Raw genomic sequence first — 22,685 nt, forward strand, 5'->3', positions numbered from 1 at the left:
ACACATATCCAGGGAAGCCAACCTCCAGGTGGGGCCTGAAGATCTTCCAGAAATACTACTGATTTCTAGAGATCAGTTCTCCTGGAGAAAAATGGCTGCTTTGGAAGGTAGACTCTATAGCATTATACTCTTCTCTCCCCAAATCCCACCCTTCCCATGTTTTACCAGCTTGGTGTAGTGGCTACGAGTGCTGACTTGTAATCTGGCAAGGCGGGTTTGTGACCAGCCAACTGGGTGACCTTGGGCTTCCCACAGCACTGATAAATCTGACCAAGAAGTGCTATCTCAGACTCATCTACCTCACAGGGTGTCTGTTGTGGGAAAAGCAAAGGGAAACCACTTTGAAACTCCTTCTGGTAGAGAAAAATGTCATATAAGAACCCACTCTTCTTCCAGATTTATTCTAATGCTAGTATTTATGAGTCAATGTAGTGGATCACAAATTGTGTCTGCATCCATAAGGCCAGTGAATTGGTGTTAAAAGCTGTAAACAATAGAAAGGTAGATGACTTAGTTAGATGTTTCAAAGGGAGGCCAGATTACAACAGAAGTCAGTCAAATGACCCACCAATCCAGGCAGTTTCTGTCTCCACTGAAGTGGAGTACAGAGTTCCCTGAATCAAAATTGTGGCCCAAGTAAATTCATTCTTTGGTCCAGTTTAGTGTTTCCTTATATGAAGCAAGCTGTTCCAAAACAGTCAAAGAAGAGGTTCCCATCGAATTATGTGGATTTTGGATTAGGGAATCAGTATCGTCCCTTCTCTCCTCAACATGGTATGGAAATAATCTTTCTGTTCCCTTCTATTGACTTTGGCAGAAAACAATCACATTATGGCTTCTACTCAAAAAGCAAGCATAAGTCTAGCATAGTCTAAACTGATGAGACATCTCATGGTTTTAATCTTGCTGGATGCTTACTGATTTACAACTATTATTTATAAGGTAATAGCATCTGCCATGTTATTGAATGTAAAAATGGTTTCCAAATCTGCAAGGAGGTTTTCATTTTAACGTTTAGTTTATAGCTCTATTTCTCCAAAGAGGTTGATGATGAATGTAAATTCTTCCATCAGTTGCTTCTTTATAGGAAGATGGAATTCTGGTTCCCTCTGCTCCTTTCCTTCCCCCATCGCCTTCACATTAGTGTGATTGAACGCTTGGCAGAAACAAGGCAACATCCATAAATTTTCACCAATTGCCCAAATCGAAGCTATGCAGATCTGAGGAACATAATGGCAGGCAGTGCATTAGCTGAACTAATATTGGTACAATCTGACAGTCTCGTTGTAGCAATAATTGTCATCAGCATGGCCTGATCTTGGCACAAGACATACAAATGTTTAAAAAGAGTCCTTAATGCATTGTGACTGCCTCACAGGCGCACAGATGCAGCCCTTGTGTTCGCTGGAATGCCGATAGGCCTTTAAGTAATGACAACACTAAATGTGTTTTTTAAAACCAATGCAGAGAGAAAACAGACTTTTCTAAACCAGATTATAGATTGACAATCAGGAACCAGTAAGGACTTCAGGGAGGCATGTCATTTCCCCATCCTTGCTATTTCAACTTCCCTTTCTCTGGAAGCCCTCATAGCCTCTCCTTTTTCTGCTTCTTTCTCTCCTTCCCACCCTACCTTCATCCACCGCCTATCATCAGATTTCTCTGTCTCTCTGCTCCCCCCACCCCCACTAGCCACATATGTCTGCCTTACTGATAGAACCCATCTTGGAATGCTGTGATTACCAAACAGCAGATACTGAGAGAATTGGTTGTTAAAGCTGCAGGTGCTCCTTTTATCATTCCTGGGTTTCTTCTTTATAGGAAGATGGAATTCTGGTTCCCTCTGCTCCTTGTTTTGTAAAACAGATTTCACTGACCTAGAGCTGTTTTCAGGTTTATAGAAAGATGTGTCTTGTCCATTCACCGCTCCAGTCACCCCATTTAAGTATCCTCAGATTTGGCCAACTTCACTGTTTGAATATACAAGGGGGGACTCATAAGAAACTTGCAGAAGTGGCTGTTCCATTCATCCCACTTTTGCTTCCTCCTTCCTCCCCATACTTCTCACAGCCTGTCACTCTCTCCTTCCCTCCACTCTTTCTCTTACACTTGCTCCCTCGGGCCTGTTATACTGTCTCTTTATGCCTTCTCTACCCTATCGCTCTTGATCTCTTTCTGTCCCCCATTGGCTGCTTGGCCCTGGAGCCCCACTTTGCGGCTCCTGATTGGGCCCTCTGAGTTTTTTATCCTGGACAGGGCCCGCCCTAACTCCTCCCCAGGTGGCCTTACCCTTTTATTTAATACTGCAGGAGCGGTTAAAGATATTGTGTAAGGTTTTGAATTGAAAGGTATTCCTTAGGTAGAGGTCTTCAGGCCCTTGCATTAAGCCCTCTCTGCCTGCATCATGTATAGGGGACTTAGTTGACTTAGGTGGGCACCCAGTGCACTCCCTGAAATTCTACTCCTGGAGATCAAGGGACCTTTAGGAGCATGGTGAGGGATAAGTGGGGGTCTGAAGTCAGTGGGAATTGGAAACCAGCAATGATCACCCATGACTATTCTGCCAATGGAACTGCTATTATGCTAGAGGAACTGTATCTCTGGATCCAACCCACTGGTTTTCCCATTTGAACTGCAGAAATGTTTTCCTTTTGTTTTTGGGAGAAAGAAGGTAAGCGGATGAGGGAGAAAATATGTAACGTTCTGGCTAACAACAATCCAGACTCCAAATTTTTTGGTATGTTTAACTTTTTACCGAATTATATTAATTTTGATACATGTCAATTATCATACATTTTTTTAATGCTTATCTGAATTCCGAAGCTTTTCAACATTGTTCCTGTGAACTTTGATTTACTTCACTTCAAATAGTTTATGGGCATTTTATGAAGTAAAGTATAGATTTCTTACCAAAAAGAAAAAAGAAAGAGCAGATGAACAAGAAAGATGAGAAGGAAAGAAGAGGATAGTTTGATAGATGGATAAATAGAGAGAGTTATAGTTATATAGTTATAGTTATATAGTTATATACATATACATATGTTTGCATTAAGAGTACAAGATGGTCCTCAATAACATTTATATTGGGTTTTTTCAATTTCTTTATAACTCTACAATATTTAATGTTTAGATATTTCCTCCTTTGGCATTAATTCTGAAGTGCAGGTACCTGTTTCTGCTTTGGTGTTATCTTTCTAGTATCTTTCCTTGAATTAATAATATAGAGAGTAAAATCAAATAAGTGATGAAATTAATTTCTTGAAAAAAAACAGAAAATCCCGAATAATTTTAGCTAATTCAGAAAAGAAATCTGCTGGTTAACAGAATTACAACTGCTTCCTTCATATTCTTTAGGCTAGCAAGTGGTATGAGAGCACCTTTTAAAACAGTTACAACACTGACAATTCTGTTCTGCTTAATTTGTGCTTCACTTAAGCATTGTTTTCTAAAACTGTAGCAGAATTTTTACCAAGCATAAGTAGTTGTCTGTTCAAGGTGCTGACCTAATACAATTTAGCATAATGACACAGATACCTTTCCACTGCCTGCTTACTACAGCCTTTAGATTTTTTTTTTTTAACTTTAGCAACAAACACTTGCTAAAACCTCGAAAATGAACCCAGTTTGTACAGGGTATCCAAGAAAAACTGTATCAAATGAACCCTGCATGTATAGTTTTCTCTAGCACATTCTTTCATATACTTGTAATATATGTCTGCAGTCATATGCCATGAACCAAGAGGATTACTGTGGCTTTCTCTTTATTTACATTAGAAAGCCACAGGCTCTCTGCTGTTTGTGTAACCAATCAATTAATGTCACAAATGTCAATTTACATCTGAGATTAGACTATCACAGCAGCCTGGATTCACTTAGGCTATTATCAGTCTGTGTTCAGAATTACTTTGCTTCTCAGAATGACACTGACTTATTTTGAATCTGTTCTATCCTTTGCAAAAATACATGTAAAATTCTGAATGCATTAACATAGTTCTCAAGCTACAGTATTATTTCCCATGGTTTTCTGTACTTTAATTTGTTGCCCCATAGTGATATCTTGTGTCACTGTGGTTTACATGTTAAAGCCACAATAATGTTGGTTTGGCATCCCAATGTGATAAAGGGTGCTTATGGGGTGGAAAACAACCATGTAGTCAACATTATTTCTTTAATGAATGACTTTGAATGGCAATCAACCCATTAAGAACCTAATAATAGCTCTGCTGGATCACACCAGTGGTCCATCTAGTATCTTGTCTCAAAAGTGGCCAATCAGTTTCTTTAGAAGGCCAACAACAGGGCATAGAGGCTGAGCCTTTCCCCTGTTGTTGTCTCCAGGCTCTGAGACTCAGTGGTTTAGTGCCTTTGAGTGTGAAGGTTCCCATCAGTCACCATGGCTAGTAGCTATGTTGCTTTATCTAACCCACCTTTAAAGCTGCTTATTCAGGTAGCCATCTGTGATGGTCAGCACTTTGAAAGTCAAGTTCCAAATGATAAAATAGAAGGAGCCAGAGTGACAGGCTGCTCTGAGCACTCTGATTGACCAACAACAACTAAGAGGGAGTTGAGAGCTGTATGCTGGAGGGAATTCATCTTTCAAATTAAGTCAGTATCTGATTCTGACATCCTGCATGTCTGTGCTTAGCTAACCATCTGTTCTGAGGAGAAAGTTTAGTTAGAGAATAGAGTTTTTACTGATGGCTAATCCACATAGTGTCTGGATGAGATTTGGCAGAGAGAATTTGGGCAGTAAGGTTATATTCTCAGTTCAGGCCAAATTGGAAGGGGAATTCTTCTATGGAGAGAAAAAGCATCTCTGCCCAATTAGAAAAGGGGAAATCAGATGAAAAGATTTCCTCAGACTTGCGTATAAGATACTACAGATACTACAGTAGTCACTGGGTTACTGGTACTTCTAGGAAGAGAGAAAGTGCTGGTATCAGCAAAGGGTGCCCACCTTCAAAAATCCAGGGCAGTTCACTGGAATTCACAATGCTTTAAAAAAGGCATGTTTTGGACAAACAAAGTAATGGAACCTCTCAGTTTTAAAATAAAAATCTAAAGCCTATGAGCTGTTTTAAAGTCTGTAACTAAGAACTTCTAACTAAATAATATCTGCCAGTCACAGGGTGGGATAGTGAGCTTCATTTTATAACTAAGAAACCATGCTATAATGGCAGCTCAGTCTGTGAGGCAACATTTTATTTTGGAGGGGAAAAAATTACCTCAGAGTGGGGAAATTATATAGAGGTCTGTTGTACGATTAAGACATCCTCTAGGAGCAAATTTCCAATTTTATTCGCTCTCTGTGTAAAGCTGTATTTCCTTTTGTCCATCTTGAACCTAGTGTCCATCAGCTTTATTGGATCCCCTCAAATTCTAGCATTAGGGGATAGGGAGGGAAAAAATCTTTATCAACTCTTTCCACCTTTACCATGTACCCCCATAGCTTTCTTTTTTTTTAAACTAAAAAAAATCCTAGTATCTTTAGCCTCTCATAGGGAAGGTGCTCCTACCCCCTAATCAACTTGGTTGCTCTTCTCTGTACTTTTTCCAGTTCTTTGATTTCATTTTTTTGAGATATGGTGGCCGGAATTATACACAGTATTCCAAATGATGCCTCACTTTAGATCTATACAAGAGCATTTCAATATTGGCTCTACGCGGGCCTTCCCTTGTCTTTGACTCGGAAGTTACAGCTGGTCCAAAATGCGGCTGCCAGGGTCCTCACTAGAACACCTTTGAGGGCCCACATTCAGCCGGTGCTTCGTCATCTGCACTGGTTACCAGTCTGTTTCCGAATCAGATTCAAGGTATTGGTATTGACCTTTAAGGCTATACGCGGTCTGGGTCCCATCTACCTGCGGGACCGCTTGGTTGCTTATGCCCCCCGCAGGGCACTCCGCTCTGCGGGTATGAATTTACTGGTTGTCCCGGGCCCACGGGATGTGCGCCTGGCCTCGACCCGGGCCAGGGCCTTTTCAGTCCTGGCCCCAACCTGGTGGAACGAGCTCCCAGAAGAGCTAAGGGCCCTGCAGGATCTACCAGCTTTCCGCAGAGCCTGTAAGACGGAGCTCTTCCGCCAGGCATATGGTTGAGGCCAGGGCAGCTCTCCCACTAACCCATCAGAGGATCCCCTCCAATATTGAGATCTCTAACACCGAGATCATGGTTAGATCTATTGTATTGGTGCCACCCTCTTCTGAACATTATTCTCTCCACCAGGCTGAACTAAGATCAGAATTGTGACCACCGCCGCTATATGTTATGTTATATGTAACTTTTAATTGGGGTTTTTATGGGGATTTTATTGTGTTTTAACTATTTATGTTGTAAACTGCCCTGAGACCTATTGGGAGAAGGGCGGTCTAGAAATTAAATAATAATAATAATAATAATAATAATAATAATAATAATAATAATAATAATAATAATGTTTTATTCTCAATCCCTTTCCTAATAATCCCTAACACGGTGTTTGCCTTTTTCATTGCTGTGGCACACTAGGTTGACACTTTCATTGAGCTATCTACTATGACCCCAAGATCTTTTTTCCCCTCTCAATCACAGCAGGTTCAGATCCCATTAGCCTAAACTTGAAGTTGGGATTTTTTGTCCCAAATTGCATCACTTTACATTTATCAACATTGAACTTAATTTGCCACATTGTTGTTCGCTCACCCGGTTTGTGAGGATCCTCCTAGATTTCTTTAGTCAACCTCAGTTTTAAAAATCCTGAATAATTTTGTGTCATGTGCAAACTTGGCCACAACACTACTCACCCCTTGTTCCAGATAATTTATCAATAAATTAAATAGTACTGACCCTAGTACTAATCCTTGTGCGATCCCACTGCTTACTTTCCTCAGTTATCCATTTATTCCTATTATTTGCTTCCTGTCATTTAACCAGTTTTTAATTCATAGGAGAATCCATCTTCTTATTCTCAGGAGTCTTTTGTGAGGTACCTTGTCAAAAGCTTTTTAAAAGTCCAAGTATATAATGTCTACTGGATCTACTGGGTCATCCATATAGGTAATTTAGCAGCCCTGAAGAAACAGCTCCCATGATGAAGCTCAGTACATTTGACCTTTCATATAATCGTTAATACTGTCATTTTTTAATGGAGCAAGGACTCACTGGGCCTCATTTACCAGGATGTATAGGGAAAAGCAATGACATATCATTTGGTACTAATCAGATGGAGACATTTATAAGGTAGTTATGAAATATTTGCTTTCATTTAGAAAAATGGACTAGAATTTCCTTCAAGGCCTATAAAGTTCTTTCTTTCTTTCTTTCTTTCTTTCTTTCTTTCTTTCTTTCTTTCTTTCTTTCTTTCTTTCTTTCTTTCTTTCTTTCTTTCTTTCTTTCTTTCTTTCTTTCTGTCAAAATAAAAACAAGACTGGCTGATAGAAGAGGCTTTGTGGCTTTGGCTCTTGGCATGAGCTAGCAGTCAAAAGTGCATATTTATCACAATGGATAAAAAGCATGTAGTTCCATTTGAAAGATGGTAGAGGAGAAGGTTTCTGCCAAGAAAACATTGATATATGTAGCAGTCCAATGGCACAGATCCCAAGGTCAAGCCACCAGATGTGGGTTATATGATGAAATTAAGAACACCAAGGAAAGATGTCCAACACAATTGCTGCATATCGGGGTGGGGGCAGGCGGATGAGCAAATCATATATTTTATGGAAGTAAGGAGAAAGGATAATTTCAGGAATATAAATTTTACAGCGGAATATTTGCTCTCAGGTGGTCTGAAAGGAATACACTTGAGACAGATTTGTCTATGTCTCTGAAGAATGCTTTACACAGCCCCAGAGCTCTGTGACTATTTGAGTTCTCTGCCTATAGCATCACTTCAGCAGAGTACACTTTGTATCGGTCAACTTAAGAATGATGCCTAAAAGTAAAGGATAAACTCAAACATAGAATACTTTTGTCAACTATACCATTCTTTTTAATCTCAATACTATTATTGAAATATGTCCCTTTCTTATGAATACCAGTAGTTTGTGAGAAAATAAAGATAGATTATGTTAATCTGCCTGTCTCTGTTGCTATAAGATTTCTCTGGAGTTGCATAACATATTTTGGGGAAGGATCACAGATGAAGCATAATGGAACTAAATGTGAACTAATTTCCAGACTAGGAGTGTGCACAATTTTTTTTGTTATTTGAGCTTTCTTGTACAGTCCCTTTAAACTTTAAAGGGACTGGACAAAAAAAACGGAAACAGCTGAGTGGCTGTTTTGGGGGCTTTCTGCAAACTCCATTTAAAGGGACTGTGGTCCCTTTCAACAGGGTTTAATGGTCCACAAACCATGAACTAGTTTTATTCCGCTTTATTCCTAGCCTCGACCAGGGCCAGGGCCTTTTTGGTCCTGGCCCCCACCTGGTGGAATGAGCTCCCGGGAGAGCTGCGGGCCCTGCGAGACCTTTCAATGTTCTGCAGGGCCTGCAAGACGGAGCTCTTCCGCCAGGTCTATGGTTGAGGCTGGGGCTGCTGGGGTACATCGACTGTTCTCCCCCGTGCTTCTTCTTGAACATCGTTGACCTCCTTCTCCTCCACCCCTCCCTTTTTTTAGGAAGGGGGGTAGGAAGGGGATCTTATTATTGTGCCACCATGTTGTGACATTTTAAAGTCTTTTAATGGGAGTTTTAATTGGGTTTTAAGACACTGTAACCCGCCACGAGCCATTTGGGAGTGGCGGGAAATAAATAATAATAATAATAATAATAATAATAATAATAATAATAATAATAATAATAATAATAATAATAATAATAATAATGGTTTAAACCATGAATCAACGCAACTGCATTTTCCCAGTTTGTGCCCATCCCAACTGTGTTCTATTCTCAGCTTTGCCATACCAAAGACTCCTGGAACTGGGATATTACAGTAAATCAATGTCTCCTAACACCACTGCTCTTCTTCCAGTACTACACAATCCCTAGTTATCTGGGGGGGGGGGAGTACCCCAGTGAATTCATTGCCAGAGCTGATCTATAGATGGATCAGTGGTTTTGAGATCTTTCTATTGTAAATCAATTCTGTATAAATGTGACTGTTCTCGGGCTTGAAAGAATATTCTGTGGAAGACTTAGAAGTCTCAAATAGCCTTTGCAGAGCTCACTGCCACTTGATAGCTTCTGAAGCTCTCTAATTAGGTTTATGTATGTGTTCTGGATTCCTGACCTGGATAGCCCAGGATTAGCCTGATCTCATCAGATCTTGGAAGCTAAGTAGGGCTGATCCTGATTTGGATGGGAGGCTACCAAAAATTCCAGAGTCTCTCCACAGAGGCAGGCAATGACAGGGGCAGAAGCAGGCAAATTCGATTTGTCATCGAATCACAGCTAATTTATGGTGACTTATGTGTTTCCAGTTGTGAGAAATTGGGAATTTGCACAGCAGGTCAAAAGATACACAAAGAGGCAATTTAAAGACCTCTGTGAAGAACTAATGAAAATATTAGAACAATTATTAATGATTGAATTATGCAGGTTGACCTATGCAGGGTTTTTAAAAGTTTGCTTAGTACTTGTGGGGTAGATTTTAAACAAACTGTTAATGCCATTTTTTTCTGCACATTTAATGTCACATTGCTGCATATTTTCTAGTGGGAATCCAGTCTAAAAAGGCTTATTTATTGATTTGATATTATCAATGAGCAGAGAGTAGAAGACAATTCCCTGCTGCAAGGAATCTGAATTTTTGTTAACATAATGGAGACAACAAAGGGATAAGGCAGATAAATGGTGGAAATACATTCTAGTTACACCTCCTTGGGGGACGAAAAGGGGTACTGAAAGGTCAACCAAGGGTTTCATTGAAAAGGAGAAGGAATTTTTTAAACATTGGATTTAAAACACTTTTATCTTGCCTTTCTACCCAATTAGGGTTCTCAAGTCAGTGAACATTTAGAAACACACTTTCAAAATGCATGCATACATGTACACATACACACAGAGAGGAAGCCATTAAAACATAAACAGGAAGTGGCAATCAGTAGGGAACACCGAACAAAAGTCTTCTACTGCTGATGGAATGCAATAATAGAGGGGGGCAGACAAATCTTGCTGGGATAAGGATGATGAAGCTGGCAAGGTGAAGATTACAAGTAGAGATCTCTAGGGATACTGCAAAACAGGGGATGAGCCAGGAATATACATGGATTTGAATGTAAGGGTGAGAAGTTTTCCTGAATTGAGGAGTGACCAATTTAGTGATTTAAGGAGTGATATCACTAAAAAATTATCAGAAGTGTCCCCCTCAATTTAGTTTTAACAGATGAGATTTCTTTATAACAGATTTAAGTAGTATCCATCACCCTGTAGAAATTGCTTGTCAAACAGAATGGGCTTCTTGAGCAATAAGGTCTCTGATGAACAGTTTATTCGATCTGGGAAAAAAGCACATCAATCATCCTTTCAGACAGTGAACCAACTGTATAATGTGACTGTCTCCTGTTTTCCACCCAGCAAACTGTTTCTAGCCAGTACTGGAACTACTGTGCTGTGCATATTGAATATGCTTTTCTGGTATTGTGTTATATTGTTTTTGGAAGTGTGAGAGAGAATCCCATGCTTCTTTTTAAATCACATTCATTTTCTTATTCATAAATAAGAAAATAATAGGTTTTCCATTTACAGTTATGGATAATATTCCCCACATTTGCCCTTTCAGAGACAGTTTTCTCCACTACAAATGAAATAAAAATACTACAGATGCATTTTAAATCTTGAAAGTCCCAGCTAACTATGTGTGTTGAAGGCCTTGGCTTGTAGAGTTGCCAGCTAACCAGAAAGAAAGGCCTGATCTGTTTTTCTTTGCTATATCAGTATCTTGAGCTACAAAAAGCAACAAGGAGAAGATTTTGATAGTATGGAGTCAACCATTCACACATGCTAGCAGCTTCAGATCACACCTCTATTTAGGGTTTCTGCCCCTGGACACCTCTAAGAACTGGGGGTAGGGATGCCAGTCCCCATGTGGGACCTGAGGATCTGCCAGTTTTACAGCTCATCCCCAGTCAACAGGGATCAGCTCCCCTGAAGAAAATGGCTGCTTTAGAGGGTGGACTCCAAAGCATTAAACTCCACTGAGCTCCTTCCTCACCCCAAATCCCACCTATTCCCAGCTCCACCCCCAAAATCTCCAGGTATTTCTCAACCCAGAGTTAGTAACCCTAGATGGGGGAGGGATGGCCTTAGAGACCACTTCAGACCTTGGCAGTCCTACAGCCCTGCTCCCTAATCATCAGCATTCTAGCAAAATAACACTGAGGCACAAGGTCTTTGACACACAAACTCTAACTTTCATCTATCTCTTCAGCTTGCTAAAACCATCAGAAGAGAGTCAGGTTTGGATCACAGTTTGCAAAAGCAATTACTAGCTACTATTGCTGCTCTGAAAAGAGGAGATCTTGCTAGTATGGCTAGAAAAAAACTGGATTTATTTAGAAACAAGAAAACTATTCTGAATTTTGAATTCATTAACCTTAATTAAAAGTGCATGAAAGGTATCATGGTATGCTAGAGTGTATAGATGTGCTATGTAAGTATGTGTGGTCTGTGAAGTTGCAAAGACAATTCTGCTGCATATGGCTCAGTTTTCTTGTACTTATGAAATGTGTATAAAGTACAAAAATTACTTGCTTTGGGCATAGCTAATTGCCTCACAGTTGGCTGACCACAGAAGAGCAAGATTTGTTCCCATGCTAGGCCATCCTAATCCTAATCCAATAAATAAAAGGCCAATTTTCATGGCTAAAAAGGTTGTCAGTGTCCTTATTGAGGTGTGACCAATACCCCCCTACAAGGCAATAATATATCTAGGATATATACATCCCTTAGCATGTGTGAACACTTCATGTCATAATATTTTCAACAATCCTGTAAAGCAGTCCAATATTATTATATCTAAGTTATAGACAGTGAGCTGAGAGTGACTCACCTAAGGCCACCTTGTAGGGAATGTGTACGCCTACCCAGGAAGAGAGAGTTTCCATGAAAAGCAAAATTATTGCTAGTGCCATTGACCTCCTCTACCCTGTGGATTGATGGCTGATAGATTTATTGCTAGGTAACTAGAGTTTAACTTCTGTGAAATTCTTTTTCTTCCAACACTTAGTATGAACTTGCTGGCACTTTGGCACACTTTGAGTTCTCATTGATAGCTGCTAAGTCTGTTAAAATTGCCTAAATACGTAAAAGTACATTCATTGCAGAGGTAAACTGTGAACCTCCCAAACTATAGGTCATTCCCTTAGACTCTAGACTGCACTGATTTACCACTACAGTGACAAAATCCTGAACTGCTTCTGTATAGTAGGGAGAATTACATGGCAGAAGACACTACATTAAAGATGTTCCAAGATTGGTGCACTGAACTGTTACCCACGCATGAGCTTAGAGGAAAGAAATTCATGATTAATCACAGCAAACCAGACCCAGTGAATTCGCAATAGCAGCTATAGATATTATGTATGCTATTGTTGCTTGACATGTCATTTTATAGTTCTCCCCGAAGTAGCCAACAATTAAATTTTACTTTTCTTTTTTTACACATATGGTACCCAAGAGACACTGGCTGGCTATTCAAGCTATTACGAGATCTTGTCTTCTTCAAATACTGAACAAGATAAGATACAAACAGTCACATCTCCAAAATGTTCTGTTGAAACTGCAGGAGCAATCCTTCAGCAATGCAGCATCCTTCGGGACTGAAATACAATTGTGTATTCAGAATGTTTTGTCAGTAACATGTACACTCTTTTAACAGACTTTTTAAGTTTACAAACTCCAGTTTTGGAAACTCCTTGAGATTTGGGGTCATTGCCCAGTGAACACAGAGTTGAGGAAGTCAGGGAGCTCAGCAGGAAATTGCCATTTTCTCTAGGGGTATTAATCTCTATGTTATGGAGAGCAGTTGTAATTCAGGGGGGGGGGGAATCCAGGCCCCATCTTGAGGCTGGTAATTTAGGGTTACCAAACTGTCCTGATGTACAGCTGGGAACCAGGTGGGGCAGAGATATAGGGGGCAGCCATCATCAACAATGTAGCATCACTTCCAAGGAAGTCCTGGAATGACATCACACCACTCTAGGGATTCCCATAAACTTCATTTCAAAACCATAGAGTTTTCAGTGATCCCTAAAGAGGACTGATAGGAATTCTGGGTCTTTCCCAGCAGTTATGTTACAACTATCCAGAAATCACTGGAAACTCTGTGGTTTTACCACAGAGTCCTGAATATTTTCTAGAGAGGATTGAAATCAATTTTGGGTGTTTTTTCTCCTGGAAATGATCCCAATGGCAATTTAAAACATGTGCTACTCACTGCTGGAATGGGTAATAGGCACTGGGTGTAGGAGAACTAAGATGGGTGTATGTTAACCATTAGGTACCTACTGATTCCTGCTTATAATTTGAAAATGGTTTGTCAAGCACATGGCAGGTGTTAGTGATGGGGAAGGGTAGAGATCCATGGATTATTTCATTTTTACTAATATGGGTATACTCTAATTGTTAAAGTTTAAGAACCACTGTTCTACAGAATTCAAAATGAGGATCATGAAGTCCAAGCACTGATGTACTAGCTGTATGGTAAGGGTCTTTTATACTTACACTGCAAATTGGCTTTGCTGTGAAAAGGAGGAAGAGAACAAAGACGCCAATAGCCACAAACCATCCCTCTATCCACTTTCCATTGAATGGACAGTGAATCCTTAATTTCCAGTTAATTGTATATTAATTTCACAAGTAAATGCATAGCTGTACATTCCTGTTAACTTTAAATTCATTTAAATATGCCATGGCAATCCTAAAATAACCTTATATTTTAACCAGGTGCTGGGGGCAAAGCACCCCAAACAGCCCCCCCTTTTTTCCTCACTAGATTTACATTTGTATCTTAGAGCTCTCCATAATTTTCACACTATTTTCTGCAATGCTAAGAATGAATTTGCTATGGCTAACACTCTAGGAACTTTACTATAAATCTTGCTAAATGCCTATATTCATATTCATGGTTTATATGCAGTCCCAGCCTAGATGTGGAGACAAAAAATTCCCAAGCTCTCCAGAGCACAAGGTGTGCTCCCCACCAGCTTGCTGTTTCCCACTGATTCAATAATGAGACTCTGGGGCAAATAACTGTTCCCCTTGTTCTCCCTTTGCTACAGCACAGTTCAAACCAGCAGACATATTTACAGAGAACTCACTGTGAGTAAAGGAGGGAAGGAATGTGCACCTGCACAGAATACTACACAATGAGTAATAGATAAATACAGCTTTATTTTAAGAGATTTATTTTAGCTCCCTGTTTCATTCTAAAGTCAAGTTCAAATGTAACCAATTATTCTAAAGTGGTCCTCAATCTCAAATGCCTCATATTTTGTTATCCCTGTTGTATGATTAGGCCCTTACACATTAATCTTTGGATTCCAGCACATCATACTAAATTGTGATACAGCAGATAATCCTGTTCAGATTTTAATTAGGGATGCCAGTCCCACAGATGAGTCCTGGAGATTCCCTGCTTTTACAGCTTATCTCCAGGTGACAAAGACAGTTCCACTGGAGAAAATGGCTGCTTTGGAGGGTAGACTCCATTACATTATATTCCACAGAGGCCCTCCCTACCCAAATCCCATCACTCCCAGCTCCACCTCCAAAGTCTCCAGGTATTTTCCAAACCAGAGCTGACAATACTAGATTTGATAGACATGGTTCCTAGTCACAGATCATCTTGAATCTTTCCAGTCATAGACAGAATTCTCAACATTTGGCCCAATGGCAAAGAGGATAAAAATGCATCTAACAGACTTTGGCCCCTAACAGACTTTGGCCCCAATGCCTACAAAAACAAGGTAAAATAGCAATCCTGCTAAGGGAAAAAAAAAAAAAAGGTTCAGTCTGATCCAAAATATTACTCTTTCACCACTGAAACCCAAAGGTCCTTCATCTGGACCCCTCCTTCCTTCAAAATCCTTTGAATCTAGATCAGACTTTCTGTCCTGCTTTTTTAATCAATAGTAAGAGATGGCCTGTCAGACAAGGTCCAGGAGAAATTCAAAGAAACTGATGATGCTTCTTTAATCAACTTCCCCTTACTTCTGAATTCTACCCTTCTTGCTCACTGAACTTAACTTTTCCCTTCTTATCTTCTATGTGACACTCAGAGAGAAAAACTCCAACCTGTTATATTCTCAGCAGTCACCTTTATGCATTTTCTTTAGAGTTTGATATTTTCCTTCCTGTAGTATTTGTTCTTGGTGAATGTAACAAAACGTACTTGTAATGTAAGGAAGATTCAAGGTTGTAACAAAGAATTGCACGGGCTTACAGGAATGAGAGAAGATCCAATCCAAACCAAAAGTATCTAGAACATTGGAGGTCTTTGGAGAAGAGATTATCCTATTCCAGTTCTTTCCTAGAGCCAGCAGTTTCCTACAAGTGAGACTGAGATGTGCAAGCTGACCCCCATAAGCCTGGCAAAGTGCTACAAGGGCTCTGCCAAAGGGTTCCTGGAATGAACAAAAATAGGCAATGTTACCTGCAAATCACAGAAACAGACTTTTAGCAGTTTCTGGGATGAAAGAAACTTTCAAAGAAAGCAAAATAATGGCAGCATTACCCCACACACATGCCCGAGGATTTGATTTCATGATGGCTGCAGTCCTAAGGGCTAAGCCCAAGCAGACCTGTTTAGGCTTGCCCATTTAGCATAGATAATGCACATTATGCCTTTGACTGCATTTTTGTCTGTGCATAAGCATGGCATTGTGAGAGCAAGCAGAAATTGATGGGAAAAGATACCTGATTTGTAAGCATTATACGGATGTATAAGTACAGTTCAGATAGTATTTATTCATTTGATCCTCTAATTCCCCCGCTCTTCATTGTCCACACTCCTAACCACTACACGAAACTGGTTCCTGGGGGGGGGGGGTTGAGAGCATGCTTTGTGTGCCAACTGGTGGGTGGGAATTTTTTTTGTTCTGCCTCTATGGACCAATATGTATTATTGCTTGCTCCAAAAAGAAAAAGAAAAAGCCCCGTTCCAGGGAGAATGGAAAGGGAGGTGGGCACAAGAGCAGGCACTGGAGAGGTAGATCATGCTACTTCTGGCCACTTTGGTTGCGCACAGCTATTTTGCTAGTGGTTGCTGGTTGCTCTCCTCCTGCTCGTACAATATAGTTAGGGAGATCCACTTTATGTAATTCCCCAACTACCACTTTAAAATGGAGGATGTAGCTTCTGGTTTGCTGCTGGATGCTGACGACATTGTGTAAAATGTCAAAAAAATGTCTGCAAGAGGTAACGGTAATCCCTTCACTACATTTTCTCGGTGCAAAATGGTGCTCAGAAACAGCATCTTTCATGCAAAGAATCTTTTGAGGCAGGCAGGAAAAGCACTGAATTTTATAGGCCATTAAAACTCCCACTTTCAGAGCAAGCAGTGAATGTCTGTCTGTCCAGGAAAGCCAGTGGGTATAAATAGTACACAAGAATAAAACATGTCATTTTGGTATTCCACTTGTTCACACATAAAGTGAAAGGTGCATTGTTTTTAACACAGCAGGGCTTGCAGAGATCAGATCTACAACATACCTTCTGATGCATCTTACCAACTTGTTCTCTGGTGCGTCAAACTTTTTTCTCATAGCCTTGCTAACTTCTAGGGGCTTTTTGCACGGCTTCAAAATAGCACAATGGTTGCTAATTGAAAACGCTACTAATTTGCCTTAACGCACGACGTCGTAGACAATCTGCAACACTCCTGAAACCAATCAGCAAAAAGCGCTTCGTTGTGGCGCTTTTAGGGGAATTCCAAAAAGTGGATTCACCCTCCGGAAAGCGATACACTCCTGCAACCAATCTGCAACAGTAGCGAAAAAGACCTGTGCGTTCCCATTGTTGCGGTTTCTTCAAAGTCCCTCCTCCTGAGCCTGTCCTCCAAACTTCCGGCGAAGCGATCGCCATTTTTTTTTCCCCGAGCGAGTGGAGATCAACGCACCGGCGAGCCTCCGTTTAGCCAGTGAGGCTTCCCAGGCTGCAGTCCCTCCTCAGAGCTGTTTACAGTCACAAGAAGCCCGCAGAAGCCCATTTGCTGATGTATTTTCCCTTTATTTTTCACACTGTTTCGGCTGAAAATCGCGCCCGTGAGGGGGGGGAGGGGGGATTTTTTCCCCCACTCCGAGGCAGCGTGGCCACGATCAAATGACAGCTCAAACAGAGGCTTCCCGGCTTCAGTCCCTCCCCTTCAGTCACTAAGCACACACATTTCACACACACATTTCACACACACATTTCACACACACATTTCACACATTCCATTCAGCCGAAAATCGGGCCCGTGAGAGGGGGGGGGGATTTTTTTTTTTCACTCTGAGGCAGCGTGTTAACGATCAACCGATCAAACGACAGCTCAAACACCCCAGGCAGCTGGATGGGTCTCTCCGTTGCAACGAATCTACCCAGATTCGTTACAATGGGTCTGTTTTTTTTAAAAAAAAAACCTTCCTTAAAGGGAAAGGGGCTGTTTGGGAGCATGCTAACGGCTTGCCCATTGGCTGCTTGACGGCCAGGGGCGGGACGAGCTTGGCAATAGCGCTTCCTTTCTAGCGATTTCTGCCGAGACCGGAAGCCTGTGGGAAACGCTAAAAAACGCAACTGATTCCACTACAAAGGCAGGTATGCATAACGACGAATTCCACTATTTTAAATGGCGATTTTTCATTCCGCAAACAATTTGCAACAAAGATCCCTGTGCAAAAAGGCCCCTAGAATTGGTGCCTGGTCAGAAGAAAACACTTCAAACAGCTAAATAAGGTATGAGTGAGGACAGGACTTATTTTACCTTACCACACACACTAACTAATTGCCCATCCCACTTTATTGATATATGAATGGGAATCTGCAAAGCTTTTTTCCCCCTCCCAAATGGGACTATTAAGTACTCAAGGGGTATTTATATTGAGAAAATGATATGGTTGTATTTACATGAAATTAAAGCTGTTTATAAATATCAGAAAGTTGGTCATCACTAATCTCTCCTATGAAGACAGAAAGAGCTCTCTCCCCTTCATAGATCTCTAGCCTGGCATCTGTTCTGATTTGTCCTGTTTTACTTTTGGAGGAATTTGCTACCGTCTCCCCAGTCTACATCACAGAAATGTGTCCGATTGCTTGCATTCTAGGTTGTAAAACACACTCTCTCTCTCTCTCTCTCTCTCTCTCTCTCTCTCTCTCTCTCTCTCTCTCTCTCTGTGTATCCTCACTAAGTGGAATCTCTCTGTGAAGATATACCCCGGAGGGAGGGATAGTGGCTTTCTGCAAAACTACAGAGCATATGAAACCAAATGTTTGGCTTGCTTCAGGCAGGTGCAGGCTTAGAGCAGAACACCAAATACTAAACAGTGGTAGTGGTAGTACTGTTCACAGAAGCACTTATGAGGACTAGCCTCTTATTCATAAACATCTGCTGAGTTTTTGATTTTAATTATTGTTAGTTAGATTTTCTGGGTTATTATCTCTCCCTCCTGTCATTCTCATATTCTCCAAGCCATTCTCTACTTTCTTCCCCATCTCTCTCCTTCTTTCTGTCCTTTTCTGAGTTATTAATTTCCTTACTTTTACGTGACCATGAAAAGCAGACAGGGAACCACTTTCATTGATCTGTTTTCAATGATTTACAGGCATCATTATTTTCAAGCAATAGGATTCGTTACATTAAAGATATCAAGGAAGGCAGGTGATATTTTATTGGTAAATTTCTGAATGCATGTCGTGTAAACCAAAAGCCTGCATAAATCGCTATTGAGGATTCATCTTGAAGCAAGCAGTCCTCATCTTACTCAAGTCTCTGCATTCTCTTAGACAAGCATAACATAAATTTAACAATGAAGGTTGAATTTGGCAGCAATGACCACGAACATGACATGTCCTTTTCCAGCAATCATGGTCTAGCCATTTTAGTTAGACTAATTCATGACTGCCCAGGCCATATGTAATGTTTGTGCAAAGCAATGCACAAAAGTAGTATCAGGCATAAAATGACTTGGAGTTCATTCTGTCATTGTACAGATAGAGCCAGATGCAACATTTAAATGGATTCTACTGGATAGATCACCTGTTTTTGATGTCAGTGGTCCTATCTGCAAGAACTGATATCAAGGTTATCTAGGTCCATGAGCTACAAAGGATATGAAGACATCTAAGGAGTATAAATGCAAAAATTACAAACAGTTTTTTTAACCTTTTAACAATATGTCTTTTAACAATTGGAAATGGCAATTCCAGATGGCAGGGTGCCATTTGCAAAAAGGCATCTAACTGTACAAGATACAAGCTAAACCAGTGAATTTTTGAACATAATGTAACATGATTTTCTCCTTTAATTTTGGCAGTCAGTCAGTCTCAGAAAACATAGGTCTGAAAGATGTGGCTTCAAAATGTGAAAATAAATGGAAAACAAAATGCAAATGTTCTACAAAATGGCACCATAACAGCAATGCCAGTTTGTAGTTATCAGAGAGGGAAATGTCTTCATTTTTATCATTGAAGGCATTTCTGTGGTTTAGACGATAGGATCTGTTAGAATAAGCCAAGTTGGAGGTTGGGTCAGAGAGAAATGTATATGGGATTGTAATAGTTTGATGAGATGGTAATAAATGCTGCATTGGATTAAAGAAAATAGTTGGGAATGATGGTTAACCATAAATCATCCAAAGTGCATCAGTAGTATTTTTGTCAGCAGGAACTTGGTTGATAAAGTCATATATTTTTCTTTATTGCCAGTACAATGCACAGTCAAATGTTCATAATTGTCTGGTTGAAAATATTTCCTTTACCCTGAGATCTTGCATACTTTTTGAAAGTACTTGTTCAGGGCATTGTGCCTTTATTGTTTAATCACTATAAAAAATAGAAACTTTATTGGAGAACTTTTGTTTTGCTAAATAACCAAGCTTCTCTAATCATTTGTTTATTAATTTGGGCCAGTCAATAATAATTGTAAGCAGAATGAGTACGTTCTTTCTCTGTAGGTATGGGTTTTGAGCTACTCAGCACTTGTAAAGGTAAAGGTAAAGGTATCCCCTGTGCAAGCACCGAGTCATGTCTGACCCTTGGGGTGACACCCTCCAGCGTTTTCATGGCAGACTCAATACGGGATGGTTTGCCAGTGCCTTCCCCAACTACAGGACACTCAGCACTTGTAGGCAGTTATAAAATAGGCATGCATTTGGGTGTATCCAGAAAAAAAAGAATCCGTGGCTTCTTGGAGCTGGCTAGACCGGACACCAGGGTCATTGCAGCTGGAAATCCCCTGAGAGGATCAGGTAACAAGCTATGGGAAGACAGAAGCAAGTGGAAATCTCCTGGTTTCTCTTCCATGTTGGCTGAGGCTTGAGACTGAGTAGGAGGAAGCCAGGAGAAGGTGGTTTACATCAGACCAATGGAGACAGTAGGTGCTAGGGACTTAGGGAGGAAGGAGACAAATGGGAAATTGCAGGGAACAGAAAACAGGAAAGTGAACTCTATAAAAGGGAATTCAGTTCAACAGGCCAGGGAAGAATATGAGCCAACAATCTAGGTTGTGAAGATGAGTTGACTAGCTGAGAGGTGGAGGACTAGGGCATACTAAGCCCCCTCTCCTTTCATTCTGAGAGTAGTCCTAGTCAAAACAGTGGAAGGCAGCATTTTCCCATTGACAACTGTGCAATGTGACAATTCAGTACAAGCAGCAGTAGTTCCAGTGACCTTGCTGTTTTGTTTGATTTGGAGTTGCAGCACCTGGACACAAGGGCAACTGTGGGGGAAAGATGGCAACAAATGCACTGTGAACAAAATGGATACAAGGTCTTGCTGAATGGCAAACCAATATAGAATGCATGGGGAAAGAAGGAAAACATGCTCACACTAGCACCTTACTGTAACATTATTCATCCAGACTACTTTCTTGCTGGGGGAAAGGGTGCTTTACACACCAGTGCACAGTGATATAAGGTGCAGGTGGAAGACAGTATTTAGCCTTTTTATGCTTAAAATAGACACACCCACCCAGCTTTACATTTGAATGTACGGATCCCTATACTATTATGTATCATTTGTGCCATCTGTTTGTTTTTGTTTTTTTGGATTGCCAAGTGTATACCTCTGCAGGTGAGAATTTCAATTGATGTGGATGCTTTCTTCTATTTATTTGAAATTTGGTGAGCAGGAGGACCCCTTAGGTGAAGGTAGTGCACTCCCTTAAACTTTCATCTCAGTTAAATGAAACTAAAAACATTACAGCCAGAAATGTGTTTCTTTTATGGTAATAAATCAGGAATATAATAAAGAAAAATAATGTGTGTAATAACTAGGGATGACTCAATGCTTGTCACTTGTTTGCTTCCTGTTTGTTGATTGTAGATAGAGGGCATTTCTGCACATGGGTAAAAATAGCATCACACCAGCTGAGTGGCGTAATGCTACATATAATCGCACCTCTCGGCCCCTCCTCACCTGTTTTGCTGTCTCACTCTTCTCTGTCGCCATTTTGTACTTCTCCCCCCTCCACAAGTGCTACTGGTAATGGCGAAAGAGAGCAATGTGATTTACACGGGACTCTCTTCCACCTGTCAGTCAAGCCAGGTAGCCAATCCCCTCTTTCCATGCTTTGAAGGGCGTGCAATGCCTGCTATTTTTTTTCTCTTAAATTAGTAGTTCTCCATTGAAATACCTATGCATTTAATCATGGGGAAGATCATAAATGCATAGTGCTTCTTTATTGTCACCACTTATGGAATGACGAGGCTTGCTTCTTTTAAAAATAAATCTCATTCCTGATTTGGAGGGGGAAGCTTAGAGAAGCATGCTTTGTGCTGCAACTTTGGAGTTATTTTTTTTAAAACCTTTGCTTGTACAAAAGAACAAGTATTCGTTACTCCAGGTAGTTCACTTGAAAAAAAAACCCTCCATTCTGCTGCCACTGCCTCTCCCCTTGTGCACGCACTCACACACACACATGCTACTCACTGAGGGCTCACTGCTGCTGCCTCTCCTCCCCTGCCACACACGCTCCATGGAATTCCCTTGCTGCAGGAGGCAGGGGCGCCTGCCTGGGGGCTTTTCTCACTGGCTGGCTTCCTCTTGCCATGGGGTTGCAGCTCATCGACCTGCCTCTCAAAAGAGGGAAGAGAGAGCACCCGGCTCCCCTGTGTGATCTGATGGAGAGGCTTCTTCAAAGGAGATAGATTTAGAAAAAAAATTATTTCTGCCATTGCCTGCACACTTTTCTACCAGAAGAGGGGCACAGGGGCGGAACAAGGCAGGCACCTTGCACATTTGAGCCTCCATACCTTTCTTTGGCTGGTGGGCTGCTGGATGCTCACCATTAGGTAGCACAACATATGTTGGTGAATCCAATGTTTGAAAACACCTGGGCTTCACCTAATTGGCTTGACAATGAGAAAATCTGTGGAAGCAACTTTTGCAACCACTGCTCTGTCCTCCAAATCTCTTGGTAAAACAATATTTTCTGTGCTTTGTTATATAATAATAATAATAACTTTATTTTTAAAGCCTGTCCTTCCTGGTTACTAAAATTGTGTTTATTTGCAGAGAGAAATGTTTCCTGATATCTGCCTCACCTGTGGACCTAGAACTCTGGTTCTCCCAG

At 40.7% G+C, this 22,685-nt stretch overlaps 1 long non-coding RNA gene across 1 annotated transcript in view; it reads right to left on the reverse strand.

Annotated features, from left to right (window-relative positions):
- Positions 1-867: 867 nt before the first annotated feature.
- The window catches only part of LOC143820018 (uncharacterized), a 50,505-nt gene continuing 28,687 nt past the window's right edge, over positions 868-22,685 (reverse strand). Inside the window, exons 5-6 of the long non-coding RNA XR_013225206.1 lie at positions 1,878-1,970; positions 868-1,220 (exon numbers count right to left, since the gene is read on the reverse strand). This is a non-coding gene — a long non-coding RNA (uncharacterized LOC143820018). The remainder of the gene's footprint in view (positions 1,221-1,877; positions 1,971-22,685) is intronic.

The sequence above is a fragment of the Paroedura picta genome, chromosome 10 (assembly GCF_049243985.1).
Source record: "Paroedura picta isolate Pp20150507F chromosome 10, Ppicta_v3.0, whole genome shotgun sequence".
NCBI lineage: Eukaryota > Metazoa > Chordata > Lepidosauria > Squamata > Gekkonidae > Paroedura > Paroedura picta.